This window comes from Sylvia atricapilla, chromosome 1, assembly GCF_009819655.1.
Source record: "Sylvia atricapilla isolate bSylAtr1 chromosome 1, bSylAtr1.pri, whole genome shotgun sequence".
NCBI classification, from domain to species: domain Eukaryota; kingdom Metazoa; phylum Chordata; class Aves; order Passeriformes; family Sylviidae; genus Sylvia; species Sylvia atricapilla.
The window spans coordinates 127,216,871-127,234,840 of record NC_089140.1 but is presented as its reverse complement, the minus strand read 5'-3'; positions in this window follow the sequence as shown (position 1 = coordinate 127,234,840).

The following is a 17,970-nucleotide window of genomic DNA, read 5'->3' as shown; positions in this document are numbered from 1 at the left end:
ATATTTCCAGTGCCATTGACTCAGCAGGGGAAAATCTCTAGAATTGTTTAGAGAAACAAACAGAATGACTTTAATATACTACTTTGTTAATACAGGTTTAGTAATACAAATAATGACACTGTATATGGGTCATTGTAGTTTGGCTTTTTGTTTTTCTTCCTGCATTTCTGTCCATTCTGTATTTTGTATGCTTAACCATGAAAAATAATTTCTAAATTTGTTTGATCTGTATTAAGACTTTGTAGAGTCATGCTTGATTTAACACAATTTATTGTGACTCTTCCTGCTGAGTTTAATCATAGCAAGATGCGGATTTCTTTTTGCTCATGGTAAAATTCAGCACAGCCAGACTTCTCCCAGGCTTTGCACATCTGTTTTGCTAATCTATATTCTGCAGAATGACAAATACAAGCTATGTAAGTCATACATTTTGCTGACTCCAGTGAATATACATGAAATACCTGAAGTATTGCACGACAGACAAAAGTCAAAGGAGTTTTTAAAGCCTAAGATGGTATTGGTTCTATAATTATTGGTATGCTAATGAGTGCTGGCCTCTGAAGACTTGAAAGAAGCTAAAGAGATTTATTCAGGTCCCTGCAGGATTAGATACCCAACCAGATCCTCATTCCCATTATTTTCTTCTCTGGAAGCCCTAACAGCCAGAAAGGTTCTTAAGTGGGGCTGGTCACAATTTCATTGGAGAAGCATTAACCCTTAGAGCTATAAAGTTTTTCTGCAATACTTTGCAAAAACATAGGACTTTGTTTAAATTTTGATTCTGATCAGATTAACATGGAAATAGCTTTGGGAATCATGCAGCAATCAGGAATTTAGAGCAGAACAGACCTTGTCCACCACTTAATCAAAACAGACAACATTTAATTTCAATTTTCTCAATGGATTTGTTTCAAATATAGTAAATGTCCTCTTGTAATATTCAAGGCTATAGATATCTCTATGCTTCATCTTCAGATTGAATGAAATCAAATTAAATATTAAGATAACTTAGATCTGCTTTGTCATGTGAAGTGTGAAAAATATCTGAATGGGGAACAAAACAAACACCAAAATTTTCCAACCATATACAAAAACCTCTTTAAAAATTTTGGATTTATCTTTGTTTCATTCTTTTTTCCTCTTCCATATTGTTAATTTGCCTCTTTATTTTTCTCTATGGGTTTGGGATGTTCATTTGGGAAGGTGAGTTTTGTCATGATGTCAACCACTGAGATTGTAACTTTTGCTAAATATAAGATTTGTTATGTGGGATCTCTCTTAAGAATGATTTCAGATTAAACATCTGTGCTATTTCTTCCACAGAAAGATAACTGATGAAGACAACAAAGGTAGAGAAATTATTATCGAGGTTTTTAATAGTTTGGAATATCTTTTATTATTGTTCTGTATCACTTTAAAATATGCAGAAGTACCAACTAAACGAAACTGAATTATTTAGTGTAATTTATGGAATCTCTACACAGTTTATACTGCTAAAAACACTGAGGGCAACTTATACATCCTCCTTGATGCCATCTCCCATTTTATTAATCTCTTTACATCCTCAATAGGTCTTATGGGCTTGAGGGTTTGTCACATTAAAGATTAGCAGGTGTTTTATCCACAGGTTTTCTGGCAATGAATAATTAAAACTAATATGCCCACATGAATGTAGCTTTCAATTATTACTTTATGCACAGCAATTTTCCTTCTGTTTACCTCATACAATCTGCATCTATTGAGTTTCATGTAAGCCTGAGGGTATTGAGTAACATAGTTTTTTCCTCTTGTGTTATCATTATCCATTAATTATCTACACACTTGCTGATACACACTGTGTCCCCTCCCTCCCACATGTACACAGACACATGCTAAGTCTCTTAAAATATCTTGTTTCAGCTTTTCAATGACTGATGCCTTTCATGTACTGCCCTATGACCACTGTCTTCCTTACAGCTACAAACACATTGGGTTTCTTGTTCAAAATACATAGTTCCTGCAGTTTAAAGTAGGTTTCTGTTAAGCACTACTCTTATAGTGTGAAAGCAGAGGAAACTAAAATACAAGCTTTGGAAATCTGTCCTCAAAAATATGAAATGTAGTGCCTCTAGCCTATGCCTGTGAGTAAGTAAATGCTGACAATACTCTCTGGGCAAACTGAACAATATCACATGGCAAAAGAAAAATCTTGGTTAATCTATTCTTTTTTAAATCAATTTTAAATTGGCTTAAACTGATATGGGATTTTTTTATCCTAAAGAGACTGTACATTTTGCACAGAGCTCAGAATTACCTGAGGCAATTCATGATTTTGCACAAAATTATTCTTTGAAAAACTTAAATACTGCATTGGAGGATGTTTAGAAGCAAATAAAACTAATTTGGTTTTCTTTTCTTAAAGCAAATTACAACATGCCCTCTGAGTTCACAAACAATTTCTTCTTGGCTGAATTGCTGGTCATTTGTGGTTTGGGTGGTTCATCTCTCCATCTCAGGTCTGGCCACATCCTTTGCCAGGTGCCTCCCTCTTCCCTCATGCTCAACTGATGTGGTGTGTGAAAGGTCATGGGAGAATTAGGTGCCATAGATTTCATGGGAGAACAACTATTGAGGAAGCAATAATTTATTGGAGAAGAGTTCAATGATAAACGAACTTAAAATCACTTTTGCTTAAGTTCCAGCAGATCATTAAACAACCAAAATTATCATTTCAGTTCCTAAATAGCTGAATTAGCCTTTATAGGAAGCAATGCAATGAGATGTTTCAGAAAACAATTTTGGGAAACTTTTGGTTTTCATCATTATTTAGAATAGAAACAAATGGCAGAAATTCCCTGTGGTAAGGATTCTCATTTTTTGTATTCCCTGATGTTGATCTTTTTCATATATTTCAAATAATTATTTCCAAAGCAAAATATCAAAAGAGATCTGTTTTTAAAACTAGTTTTTCCATTACATTTCATATAAAAATATATTTTTACTTCCCAGTAAAATATGCATTGGAATTTTTAAGGAAACTGAAGTATCAGGAAATATGTACTGCAAATGCATATAACTTATGTGCAAATGTAATGTAAATTGGGAGTTTGGACCTAGTGAATTTTAAGGTCCTTTCCTACCCAAGACATTCTATGATGCTGTGATTAATTCATTGTATTGTAAATATATTGCAAGCAATATTGATGTTTAAACAAGGAAAGAAGTTCAGTACTAACTTCTCTTGAGTAATCTATTTTCTATTAAAATGTTTCTTAAAGTTTAAAAGAAAATCCTGCCCTAATTAGTGGTAGTCAAACACTGAAACATTGTAACATTTAAAAATTACTTCCATTTGACTAACCATTTAAACTACTTTGAACTTACCAGAAATTTTTATGAAAATGTCAAGGAGAAAGTCTTGCAAGATATGTTTTGTGATTTGGTTTTTTTTTTTTTTTTTTTTTTTTTTTCCCTGACAGTTACAGAAGGATTGGTGCTTTTAGAAATAACACAGTCTTTTCATCTATGATTAAAAAATGCAAGCGAATCACACACACAACACAAAACATAATCTCTAAAACCAAAATAAAACAAAAAAAATCATAACTGAAGTTCAAGGCTCCCATGTCCAGTGTGTGTCTGCCTTCCTTTCCATTTTCAATTAAGTATATTTTAGAGAATTTAAAAATATTTTGGACTTTGTTTCAAGTTTATGTTTTGAATCATGCTCACAAACTTTGTCATGCAAATTTATTGTATTTGAGGAGTAGATTTTACATCTAAAGTCTCCAAAATTCCTTGATGTCAAGATGTACCAAGAGCAAATAAATTTCATCCATTTTATTCATCTTACAATTGAACAATTTTGTGCTCACTCTTCCCAGGAAGTCCCTAAGGAAACTGCGGGAGAAAGGATGTTGAGAATTAATTTTGTTTGAACTACATTAAAAAAAAGAATCTTCCTTCACACATGTCTTGGAGATGAGATGGGAAAAGAAATTCAAAGCTGGACAATATTTTCAGAGTGATCTCATCTGAGAATGGTGCACCTGTAACTGTCTTACTAACATTTTCCTTGAAATTCTGGAATCTGATGAGCAACCACCAACTTCTTTGTTTCTAGTCTGACAAATTATAAATACAAAGAAGTCAATAAAATGTGAGTTAGACCATATAGTCTCACCTATATAGAAGCAATACAAACCAGTCCTATTGGATCAAACCTAGTTCCATGAAAGACCTAAGTGTATCTAAGTGTCTACTCTATATCAGAAGGAATTCTTAACTTTTTAGGTTACCAGAAGAGCTCTTGGAGAGTTGGGACCTGCTGATGACTATATACAAGGGCCAAACTTCAGCTGGTGTAAGTTGATAAAGTTTTATGCAAATTACTTTACACCATCACTGACTTGCCCTGATGGTCTTGTTCAATGTGTTCAATGAGAGTGTAAAATCCTGCCCTGACAAATATGATAATTCAGCATGTCCTGAAATACACTGGAAAATAAATCACTTAGTTTTGAAGTAAAAAGACAATTCAATGGAAATACAGACAGCAGCTTGCTAATGATCAGAATCATTGGACATTAGAAATTTGCTTGAAGTTAGCAATAGTTTCACAGTATGGTAGTGATGTTATTGCTATGTTTTGTTGTTTTGTGTTAAAACTGACTCCATTTTTACAGTAGCAATGAAGCATGTTTCAATAGAAAAAGTTTTTTCCCTAAAGCTGAGATATGACTGAAGGAAAAATCCAGTATTTATCTGTCTGAAGAAATAGAATATTTGTTTTGTTCTGCAGCAATATTTTAACACATGCAAAAGTATGTATTTGAAGAATAGGTTTATTCTGAATGAAGTTCAAAAGGCAGTTTATATGACTTGCACGCATATTTATCTAACAAAAATTAATGGTTTGCAGTAGACAGAAGGAGACTGGCAAAGGCTGATATACCAATAGATAATTAAAAAATCATAAAATGGCTTGGGTTGAAAGAGACATTTGAAAATCATCTAGTCCAAGCTGCACTGCAGTAAGCAGGGACATATTTCACTAAATCAGATTGTTCCAAGCAGCATCCCATTTGGCCATGAACATCTTCAGTGATTGGGCATCAGCACCTTCTCTGGACAACCTGTTTCCATGCAACATCACCCTCATCCTAAAAAAAATATATATTCTTTATGTTTCAATCTAAAGTTATTGTCCCTCATGTAAAACCCAATGTCTTTTGTGCAGTCACTACAGGCCTTGGTAAGAGGCCTAAAATTCTTTCTCTTTCTTTGAAACATCTGCACACATTTAAAGGCTGCAAAAGAGTCTTAGAGAGCCTTGTCTTCTCCAGACTGAGAAACCTCACTTCTCTCAGCCTTTTCTCACAGGAGAGTTCCAGGCTTCTGACTATGTTTCTGTCAGCCTCTGGACCCACTCTGATGTCCATGTCTTTCCTTTGCTGTGTGCCCCAGGTATAAATGCAGTACTCCAGGTGTGTTTTCACAAGTGCAGAGTAGAGGAGGAGAATCAGCTTCTTCACCCCGCTGGCCACACTGCTTTTGATGCAGCCCAGGATATGGTTGGCTTTCTGGACTGTGAGTGTGCATTGTCAGGTCATGTCTAATCTTTCATTCACCAACACCCTCAAGTCCTTCTCTGCAGGCCTGCTCTCAAGTAATTAATTTTTCAGCCTGTATTGATACTGGAGATTGCCCTGACCTAGGTGAAGGACTTTGCACTTGGCCTTGTTGAAACTCATGGAGCTCACATGGTATCCCTCTTTAAACCTTTCAAGATCTTTCTGGATGATGCCCTTTCCCTCTAGGAAATCAGCTTTGCTATTCAGCTTAATGTTGCCTTCAAACTTGCTGAGGGTGCACTCCATCTCGCTTTTTATGTCATTGATGAAAGTATTAAATAGCATTTATCCCAGTACATACCCTTGAAGATAACTACTGGTTATTTATTTCCACTTGGACATTGAACCATTTACTACAACACTTTGTGTGCATCCATCCAGCCAATTCCTTATCCAGATAATCATTTACCTGTCAAATGCTTTTCTCTCCAATTTAATGGCCAGAATTCTGTGTGACTCTGTACCAGAAGTCTAGAGAGATGACATCCATAGCTTTTTCCTTTTCTGTAGATGCAGTCACACCATTGTAGGAGGCCATGAAATTAGTCAGCTATGATTTGCCCTTGTTGAAGCCTTGTTGACTGTCTCTAATCACCTCTCTGTCCTTCATGCATTTAGACGTGTCTTCTAGCAGTGTGGTCCAACTTCTTCCTGGGCATAGAAATAGGGGTTGACTGTTCTCACAGTTCTTTCACCTTTTCATCCCATTCTGTGATTACCTTGACCACTAATTGACACATCTCATTACAATATTGCTTGTATAAGATGAACTGCAGAGGATACTTTCTTTGGCTTTATCTAACTCTTTTATAGCTACTGAAAAGGATGCACTGATAGTACAATTCCTAAATATTGCTGAACACACTTTGTCTAGTAAGAAAAAAGCATTAGCCACCCTCTTGGCAGAGACAGAGGAAGATACCAGAAAACTGAAAAGGTATTAAGTTTGAATGATCATGACTTGCTCATATTTCATATCTGGGGAGAGAGAAAATGTGCATATTTATTCTTCACATGAACTTGCTCACACACCAGCACACATTTGCTGTTTAAAAGCATTGGTTTCACAAGACTGAAAACAAATGTGACAAAGAGCAGGAACATAAAAAGACTGCAGTAAATGTCTGTTTGACAGTGGCTTGCTAAGTATTTCAACCTTGGTTCTTAAATGAAGAAAATGATACTACATTGGGTAGAAAAATATAAATCTTTTGACAGGATGTTAAAGGAGTTGTAATAAGAACTAAACTGGAAAACAAATGGTGTAGTATAGGTGATATAAGACTATTTTTATGTATATCATAAAAATTTTATTTGTTTAGTCAAAAAAGTGCAAATGATAGAAACATTAGGGAGTTCAGTATAATTATAGTGTTATGCAGTATAATGTGCTTCTGATATCCAGACCTATTCAGAAATAGTGAGGTCATTTAATCTGCACATATTTTGAGTACGTGAATTATCTCAGGGTAGGTGTTCTCTTAGACAACTCAAGGTAGTGAGGAAGGTGCCAGATTAGATGTAGCCGAGGCAAATGTCTCTGAATATTTCATATATATACCTTCAGTAGCAGGTCTGCTCAGAAACACAACTTGGATTGATATTTTGTACATAATCTTTAGTTAAACAAGTGCTAGTTAAACAAAGAGAAAGATAAGGGATGGCTTAGAGTCTGAAAATACCTGTTTAGTGAAGAAATACTTGAAACACTTCTACAATCATTCAGAAAAAATATAACTTCTGGTGGCTGAAATATGAAGGAAGATAAATGCAGACACAGGGTATATGTCCTTGTTTTGTTTGTTTGTTTTGCTAAACAGCATAATTATCACCAGAACAGCTTTCTGAAGTGATACGGTGAGTGACTGAGTAGTGAAAACTCAGTGCTTTACAAAGTTTGTCTTGCATCAAGTGAAAATTAATTCAATTTTGTGATATGGTGTGCATTACAAGAAGCTGAAACAACATTTTTTTCTGATTTTATAATGTCTGAATCTGTCTTATCTTACAAATACCAGAGCAAACCCTTTCAACATCAGCTTAGTATATTCCACTAGTTTGGTGTCCTAAATTGTGTATTACAAAATAAAACCAACAAAAGACACAAATGATACAGAAAAGGCATGGCTTGTTATTAGCCAAGAGACATAATGTGAGAACACAACTTTATAGCACTTTTTGTTTCATTTTCTGATTTCAAACAACATTTTAGCACTTTTATAAAAGAGGAAGTACAATATAAAACTGTCTGGTAATTTAAAATACATCATATACATGATTCTATTTTATCCATTTTGCCTGCTACATTATATACTTGTCAACATATATGGTTATATTGCCATTTTTGTTGCAATTAATTCTGAAATTATAATTTGAAAATCAAGAATATGTGAGTCTGCAGGGATTCATATTGAAAACCCATGTAGGCAAAAAAACATCCTTCATTTGATATCCTAGATTTGCCCATGCTAGAAATTGAACAGCTATCAGTAACAGGTCATGAAATCAGATGAAACTTGGAGCTGAATAGTCTTCCATGAGTAGACCAGATGCAGAATATAATAGAGGTCGCTGTGATCAGAAATTCTGCTCAGACTAGATCCTGCTGTCCCAACATTTTCTCTTTTTAATCCATACTCTTCCCTAAACAATACAGACTGTAGACTTTCTTGGTGAGATCTCTGTGTTTGCAGATACGCAGTGATGTAACCTCCCATAGGCTGCATTCTGTCACCCCTTCCAGAAGGAGCCCTCTGTAAACAAAGCCCACACTTCAAACTGGCCAGATGTCTTGTTAATATATTTGCTGTTCCTCTTTGAAGTAGTCTCTGCCTACAGGACTTGCAGCACCTTTAATTTAGCTGCAGACTCTGTAAATATCTATCTTTATAGATTCTATCTCAATCAGAAGGAGAAAGATTTTTTGTATTTGGCTTGTTCATACCCAGAAGGACCTGTTAGACTGCTGAGACACACTTGTTTTAATGTCTACCACAGACAGACTGTCTGCTCTTACAGAGCTAACGTACTTTTTATTGCATTACATTTAAGCAGATATTCTCTGCACAGGAACTAAATAACTCCATGAATTCCCACTGAAGAATATCTTCCTTTGCACAGGAAGGAAAGCATGTGTCTACTCCTTAGAAAGGGTAGCTGCTTTACCATTTAAAACTGGTGGTGAGGGAATGAGATTGTTTAGTTCACTGTATATGAGGAAAAATACTCACATCAGACATAAAAGTCACTATTTAGGTCTCTGCAGCTTTTTTACCCCTAAACAGTGGAGTTTGTGTTAAAAGCCTACTAAAGAATGTCATAAGAAGGAGTAAACCCAAAATTTAGCACCTTACCCACAGCTGTTGTCCCCAGAGACACAGAGCCCTCACCTAACAGAAGTCACAGTGCTATCTAGGGACATGGAAAAGCTACAGGAGATTCCCACTATTTATATGCTGTTCTTTCTGCAACATTAAATGGTACATCACGGCCATTTTAAAACATAGGTACACAGAGTAAGAATTTGGGATGGTATCTTAAAATTACTGTAATGAAAACCAATTGCTATAATGAAGCAGATTTATGTGTGGTTTAGTGTTTATCTTTATACAGTATAATTGCATGCAAAAAGTTGATTTGTGTTGTGCGACCATACTGTGCCTGAGGGTCCCCAGGGAGCTGAATTTTTAACATATGATGAAATTGCAATGAGCCAATGCTGCATTGTCTAGGAAAGCTCTGTTCATGAAAATAATGCTTCAGATGCCATTATCATCTCAGCAGCAGGTCACAAGAGGCCTATTATTGTTTCATAGGATTTTATTTTTTAGGCAGTTAAAGTAAAAAATTAAACAGAGATGTTTTTGGTTTAGTTTGGCTAGGCCTTTTTGTTTTGGCATGAATAATAAATTCTCATTTGATTTTGTTACATATATATATATATATACATATATATTTTTATATATATGTTTATACATATATATATATAAAACCCTCAAACAAAAAAGAGAATATGTTTTTCCAAGGAAAATAACTGTCTTTTCACTGAAAAATACCATTTTTAAAAAATCTTATTCTAATTAACCTCCTTTAAGATTATAAATTGGTTAACACTGTATCCATGGTAACATAATTACTTGAAGGAACTGTATGTTAAAAGAAAAAAAAATTATGAAATTCCCATTTTAAAAAGTGTTCCTTTTAACAGATGTGAACTAAGTCCTCAGAGAAATGTATTTTTTGTTCCTTTCATTGCAGCTTGCTCTACTCACCTTGCTACCCCATATTTCTCTTTTCTTATCTAATCTGAGATCATTTCAGTCTCCCCTAAAATCACTCAATCAGCTCATAAAGCCACAAGCTGACGCAGTCAAAAGTATAACAAAAAGTGTGGCAGAACCTGTGGGGAAGTCTGTGACAGAAGCCTTAAACAAAAGAAGCAGCACATGATAATAAAGAAGTTAAATTAATTGAACAAAGGAGAAATGATACCAAACAGAAAAGGCAAGGAATTGGGTGGCTACCTCTATTTTTGCCATTAAATTAAGACTCAGCTGCAGAAAGACATGTTTGGTAATTAAAGGTTATAATTTCTGTGCCTTGTCAATACAGGTATGAAAAATCCCTGGCGAATAATTTCATGAAGATGATTCTGATCTCTTCTATCTTAAAATACACTCAAGTATTATCATACAAGAAGCTATGTAACCTCAGTTGATGGTGCTTCATGTTCAGTGGAACAGAGCCCTTTAAAAATCTCCTTCTGTCTGGAGAGCCATCAATGAAAGCCTTTTTTTTCCACCTCTGTTCTGAGGCAGTGGTGTGGGAAGAGAATCGTGTGAGAGTGAAATGGAGAGTGACTCTTTATTATTCCTGGTTTTGCCATGTCATGACAAATGGAGAACTGATGCAAAAGAGATTTTTTTTGTCTATGTCACTCTCAAATCAGTGCATAACTTTACTTTTTAAGATACAGAGCAAACCCGCCTCTTTCTTCCAGTTATGTTATTAATACTACTAATTTGCTGTTAGAAAAATATCTTCTAGGCGCAAGTATTGGTAGAACATTTTCTGAATCAGTAGCAAGAAATACGTATCAAAACCATACTTCAATAAATATCAGCCATTTTTGTTCGGCAGGCCTTGCTAAACATAATTTTGCAGTGGCATTATACCACAATGGTGAGAAATGGACTCTCAAATTCAGTAAAGGTAGCACATATATCTAAAGAGTTTTCTGGGGGTGGCAGAGAGATAACTGGCTTGCCATATGCTATAAATGGGCAATGACAAGGCCAATGGCAGAGGGAAATCTTGCAGAAATACTTTAACTATAGAAAGTTTTCAAGAATAAGCATCTTTGCATGTGTCCCTTGATGGCCAGAATGAAATTTGTTCAGGATGAGGTAGGTGAAAAGGAGGTTATATTATCACTGCTGTGGGAAATAAACAGGTAAGAGTAAATATATATATATTTTAAATAATATATTTTGGTATTTCCTGGTCAAAGGATAAAGTATCCAGTAGAACATAAAAAAAATCTTATGTAACAGAACTCCCCTGAGTCTCAGGTGAGGTTAAGAAATTTGAATGCCATGGAGAGTTATGGCTACTTGGCTTGTTGCTTCTATCCATCTGTATCACATAACAAGAGGAACAGTCTCTTAAAGATGTCTTTGTGAGACCTATGTATAAAAATCATTAATGTCTACTAAGATCTGAGTTTAAACTCTACATTGCATTAAAAATGTTCCACTAAATGACCACAAATCCACACTGTGTCCATAGGGCCAAACATATGAAGTCAATACAATACTGTGAGAGCAATAATGGTTTAAATCAAGGTGTATTGATTCCATTTATATTCCTCTTCATTGTTTGTACAGCTGATTACAATATAGTCTGTCTTGTTTGAGCCAAACCTATAAAATACATATACTAGGAAAGTGTGATGCTGTAGCCTGCTATTTAATGAACAGATCTTGTTCTTACAGCTGTTCCTCAACAAGATTATTCAGACACAGAGCTTCTCTCTGTGCCTTTGCTCCATTTACCCCACAGTCAGATTTTACTCATGGCAGCACTTCCAAATATGTCCCATACAATTGAGAAAGAATTTAAATCATTTACAGGAAAAAAATGCATAATGGAAATCTTGCTTTATAACACAACATTAGGTTTTGAAGAATACAGATATCATATTATCATATGTATATGATAATTTTCTGTAAGCCAGCTGCCTTGAGTGAAGCAAATTAAATAACAAATCCTTTTTGATTTTATTTTTTTAATATCCTTAAAATCAAGTTGCAGATTCTTACTCCTCCAGTTTACTGTTACCCCTAGAATGGGTAATACGGTCCCCTTATCAACTTCTTTCAAGATAAATAAAAATTTAAAACAAATTTTCTTTTGAATGATTTTGGATTACAGATAATGAAAAGAGTAGCATAGTATAGTTACATTACTATGCAATATCAGTAACAAATACCATAAGCCTTCATCTTACTGCAATTTTATTTCAGAATAACTTAATGGAAGGACAAGAAAGATGTCTGGAGAGTGTTGCTTTTAAGGGTAAAGGTTTTACAAAAGCATTAGTAAAACTAATGGCAGACATCTTGCATTAGTATAGCTCTGATAAGGTGTTGCCAAAGTCCCAGAAATGTTCAGGGTCAGACACTTGTGATTAAAATTGTTATTCAAGTTCATCATCATGCACAAGAGAATCATTGAGGAGCCAAGGAAGATGCTTTTAAAGGCAGATCCCATTACAAGCTACAGGGCTGAGAAGGTCCTGCCCACTCACACGTTGCAAAATGCAGCAGACTGTCTCTTGGGAAATGAATAATTAAAATTAAAAACTTTTCAGAGTTCACTATGTCACGAGAAAAAATGGTTTTAACTACTTTTGCTTTCAGTTCATCAGAGGAAAAGGACTGGAAATACAGCTCATTTGTGAGACTAATCAGCTAGTGATAGCAGGGTAGTTCATATAGCATCATATAGAGTAAATGACTGTATATAATTAAGTTTTTCCTGAAGCAAATAAAACAGTCAGTATGACAACCCTATTATTTCATAATTAGTAGCCATTGTGATGACTATCTAAAAATATATATATTTAAAAATAATGTATCATTTACCAACAATTACTTTATCAGAGTGTTTTCTATTTCCTACTCTAAGAACTGAGAAACATTTTATCTCAAATATCATGATTCATTAACGTTTCCAAATACTGACTTTTTGATAGAAATCAAAACTGCAAATAGCTACTAGGATCAACAATTTAAACCACATAACAAATTGGAGATAGAAAAGTGAAGAAAAAAATCTTGTAATGCAGAGCAAATAAGCTGCTGAATGCCCCTTTGGAGTCAATCCTTTCTAAAAGCTCTCTGCTGAATCTGTTCAGCTCACTGAATTTGGACTTTAGCTACTCTTAGGAGCCATTCACCACAAGCTGCCAAAGCCTTTTATGTTTTTTTGGCTCATCCCACCACTTTGTTACCTAGCTAAAAAAAAGTCTGAAATCTGATCAATATCTAAAAAAAGACACTAAAATCAGTCCTTCAGAAAACTTACTTCACATAATTGTTTTCTTTGAATAATCTTCCTCTTTTCACTTTTCCTTGTACATCTGAATGACAGAAGATGTAGAGACTTGCCATTAGCTAATGACTCTCAGAAAACCTAAAAATTGCTTGAAAGGAATCAAAATAAGGCTGAAAGGAAACAGAACTTGAGACCTCTGTGAAATGCAGTTTCTGAATCAGGTAGTTACACTTTGAAAGAGAACCATTAATCACTAGGAAAGGATCTTTGTACTCTCAACAGTCCATCTCAGAGAAGTGTTTCTCAATCTTTTTAAATTTAAGGGCCACTTAACCTTTCTGCAAAAAAATTTGAGCATTGTTTTTTAGAGTGTTGCCATAGTCCCATACATTCATTTACAATCAATTTATTCCTGTTCATTACTTTCATTTTTATAATTTGCCTTCCTTGTTTGCCAGCCTGTTTGGATTGTTAGTTTATGATTTGATTGTATTTTTTAATAAAATCTTTTGCAATCATTGTTTATGCTACCATTTACTATCATACTGATCATCAAAGGATCTAGAAAACGTGGCAAATTGACTGTTAAGAGTGGAATTAATTTTGTGTAAATCTATTTTTGAATTTCAGGAAATTAATTAGAATGTTTGGCAGAAACATTTTAAATTTTCTCTAGAAGACAATTTTTTGGTTTGGTTTTCCAAAAGGTTAAAAAATAAGCACATTTTACAAGTTCCACTGTATACTGAAGAAAGAAAGAAGCTAATGCTAACTTGTTTTTTTGTTTTGTTACAGTAGATTGTCCATAAACAATTTTATAAAGTTTAATTTCTGAGCAGTTAATATGCCAAACTGGAGCTCCAGATAGCTCCTAGTATTCAAAATTGCAGGTCTAAATCAACTCTATTACCTGTTGTCCAACTATGCAGGAGTAGGTATTCAATCATATAACAGCTGCTGGTACCATCAAGCTTTCAAAGACAAGAAGTCAAAAGACCAGGAAAATTGTTAAAGGCACACAGCAATCCACTGCACTGTTCAGGAATAATAGCTCGAAAGAAGACCGATGACTCCTGGCAAAAGCTGTGATCATTATCTTTTACTGTTGCTTTCTAGATATTAATTAATAAATATTGCCTTCTAATAATGTTTCAAATATCTACCTGTAAACCCTTGTGGTGCTTTACCCTGGTTGGCTGTCAGGTGCCCACAAAGCTGCTCTATCATCTCCTCTTCTCAACAGGAGAGAGTGTTGCCTCAAGTTTGCCTGCTTTTCACTGTTTGCATTTTGTTCTCACTCAGCTTCAAGTAAACTATGTGTATTTTTAGAATTGTTTAGATTCTTCTCCTCTGGGAGGAAAAAGATGGTGATGTTCATCAACGAGGTCGAAGAGGTGGCTACCTGTGTAGCCAATCTTGGCCTGTCTGTAAAATTGTATATATTATGGAGTCAGAAAAATAAAGTAGAAGCTTTCCTGCTTGGCCTCCTGCTGCCTGCCTCATACTTTCATGCTCCTAACAGCATCCACAAGTGTGACCCTCCGTCACAACAGAGAGAGAAAAAGTGACAAGGACTCGTAGGTCAAGGACAAGGTGATATCACCCATCATCAGCTACAACTACAGACAAAATAAACTTGACTTGGGGAAAATAATTTATTATCAGTTAATAAAAGTAAGGATAATGAGAAATCTAAGCTCACTTTGCCTCCAAACCCATTGTCTCAGATAATTGGCACTTCTGATACAACTAAACACTTCCTTCCCAGAGAGGATGGAATAGTCAGACCAAACTGGAGGCCAATCTGTCCCCAGACAAAGTTTCTTTGTTGTGTGGGACCCTCCCAGCTGGTCTAGGCCAAAATGCTAACAAAGCTGGACGTCAACTTTGAATAGTAAAGGTGATGCTGAGCGAATCAAGCCCAGCAAACGATACAACCTGTATCGTTTGTATGGGTGGACATAACCACCAAATCTATGTCAGACCTTGGGGAAAAAGATCGCCTAAGGTCTCTACACCCACATTTGCCTATGAGTGGTGACTGCTATGCCTGTATCTACTGTAGATGGCCACATTGCCAGAGAAATTCAGTTCCATGGTGATGACAGACTGATGAGTTCCTCCCCAAAATATTTGCTGGACTGTGTCCAGCTCACCCAAAACCCTGACCCCAAAGAGAGAGCTTCAACAATATCTTCATGCAGCAAAATAATGAAATAAAGGATTAGATTAGTTCTAAACAATAATAAAAATATAAAGTATGAATTATCTTGAAGATTTCAGGGAAACAATGCAGTATCAAAAACCTCTGTCAAACAGTACATCGAGGTTTTGCCATTTTATTTCACCAGAATGAGAAAGGAAGAGTTCAGTGTCCTGTTTCATGTCTCATGGGAAAATTAACTGCAGGTTGAAATTATCTGTTCAAAGCAATTATTTTGCACTTAATCCCTAGAAATCATTCGGAGACTCAGAATAATGACTTCCAAACCCTTTGGCATTTGGCCACAATCCATGAAAATATAGCATAACTCTGGAGAAGGAGTATACTGCCTCCCTGCCCCCCTCCTCTCCATTATGCAACTTCAGAATTGTTAAAATCCTTTTCAAAACCCTTCCCAGAGCAAAAACCATTTGCAGAAGTGACCTTCCAGAAGTGACAGAAATTCAGGTTGCAGGCCTGAAAAGAAACTACAACCCTGTATGTCTAGTGCCTGTGTTTTATATCTGCAAAGTAAAAAATATTCTTCTGGCAGGGTTTCCTCACGAATAGCAGATATATTATTACATAACTGACATCCAAGCTGAGGCTTTTGCTGGTAATTGTAGGATTTCTTGTCCAAGAGATTGGGTAATTTTTATTACATGTAGGTGGTTCAGTGCAAGTCACTTTACATCCTGTACATCCCCAATTGTGGCAACTTTCATTCCAATGTGTATTTGTAAACTAATTTAAAATGGGATTGGTGTAGATTTTTTTTCCTCAGTGTCTTGAAGCAGAAAGCCAGACTTAAAAATAGTTTAGGACAAATTATACATGTTCATGCTACTTCCAGTGAAAGCTAATGAAGAATTAAGTATTCTGGAACGGATCCGTATCTTATTAAATCTGTGTGTGTTTTTATATATTGATTTAAATTGACAAGTCAAAACTGTGAAGATTTATGTTAAATATAAAACAGGAGGAAAGTTATTTGTAGTAAGAACAAGAGGGAATTATAGTTGATAAAAAATCCCTAGTTTTCCTCTTAATTCTTTACTCCATTGATTGCCTTCCAGAGAGATATGACATGCTTTTAGTCAAACATTTCAGAAAATCATATAATTTTTTTTGTTATAGTATGCTGAAAACTTCAACCCTACAAATTTTTGATGAATGTCAGAAATAGACATTTATTATTAAATAAAAAATTTTAAATGCTGTAATTATAATGTTAAAAAAATTAATTCCGTACTCCAAGAAAATCAGACTCCATCCAGTCTCTGCAATTGACTATAACCTATTAAATTCTGTGTTTTAAGGTAAAACAGGACAAAAAGTCCTCAACAACTGATCTGGAATGCACTGGATGGCAATATTAATACTAAAGTTGCTTTAAGAGCCATAAAATATTTCTCCATGCTAGTAGAAATTTTTGTGGTGTTGAGTTGAATTTGTGGCCCTTGTGAAATTAAAACACCGATGCCATTGACTCCACCTGGGGGGCTATTTTGGCTTCAAGGAAAGGCTATAGCTTATATTTCTTTAAAGCTTATGCTTTATATTTACACTAAATGAAAGGTGTCAATTAACATCGTGACAATGAAGGTATTCTTCTAATAATATTAAGATCAAAAGACTAAGTTATCTTAATAGTTTTTGTTTTTCTTTGTCTTATGTAAAGGCAAGGTCTGCTGCCAAAAACGTAGCCCATGAGCACATTTGTATTTGCTTTCTGATAAATCTGCCACTGAGAAGGAAGCATCAATAACAATAACTTACAGGCTATGGACAGCTTTGTCCCTTCCCTCCAAGACATCTGTGGACTATTTCAGACACATCTATCACAATAATTTTCATTAAAAGCGAATAAAATATTGCTAAATTTCTGAGAGTCACATTGCATTTGTTTTCAAGGTCATCTTTATTTGTTTTGTTTACAGAGTCAGGACGTTGTTTATCTCTTCATTTTGGGGAGATGGCATTACAGTCCTACAGCAGAGCACCCTCCTCCATGTCATGAGTGAAACCTCTGAAGACCTTACAAGTTAATAAATTTTGGTTTAGCAGCTCAAACTTCCCAGGCAAGGTGTGTGGAGCACAGAAGATGGAGCAAAGCAAAATGCTGGCCTGCTCAGTGCAGTAAAGGCAGTAAAGGTTATCTCCCTCCAGACAGCTACAGTTCAGGGCCCCTCAAGAAAGATAAGTCAAAAAAAAACATAGATGTTTCCTTCAGGACTTGGATGTAACTGAAAGAAGATTTTCAAAATCTGAAAATTGGACAGATTATTCATGTGGCAGTTTGATAATTAACTCCTACTTGTACACAATCTTGAAATGGTGTTTTCTGTTACATACTAGTAATGATTTTCTTCCAAGAAAACCGATTTAAACAGAAAACTTTTCATAGAAATAACATATTCAAATAGAGTGTGAAAGGAGTTCACATGCCTATGTCTCATATGCCTATGAGACCATTTGCCTGTAATTCATAAATCTCATTATCTCTATAAGAAAAACGATTCATTTGAACAGAAGTTGATTTAAGGGTGTCTTTTATATGCAATAAATTTATCAAATCTACTGCTTTTACATTAAACA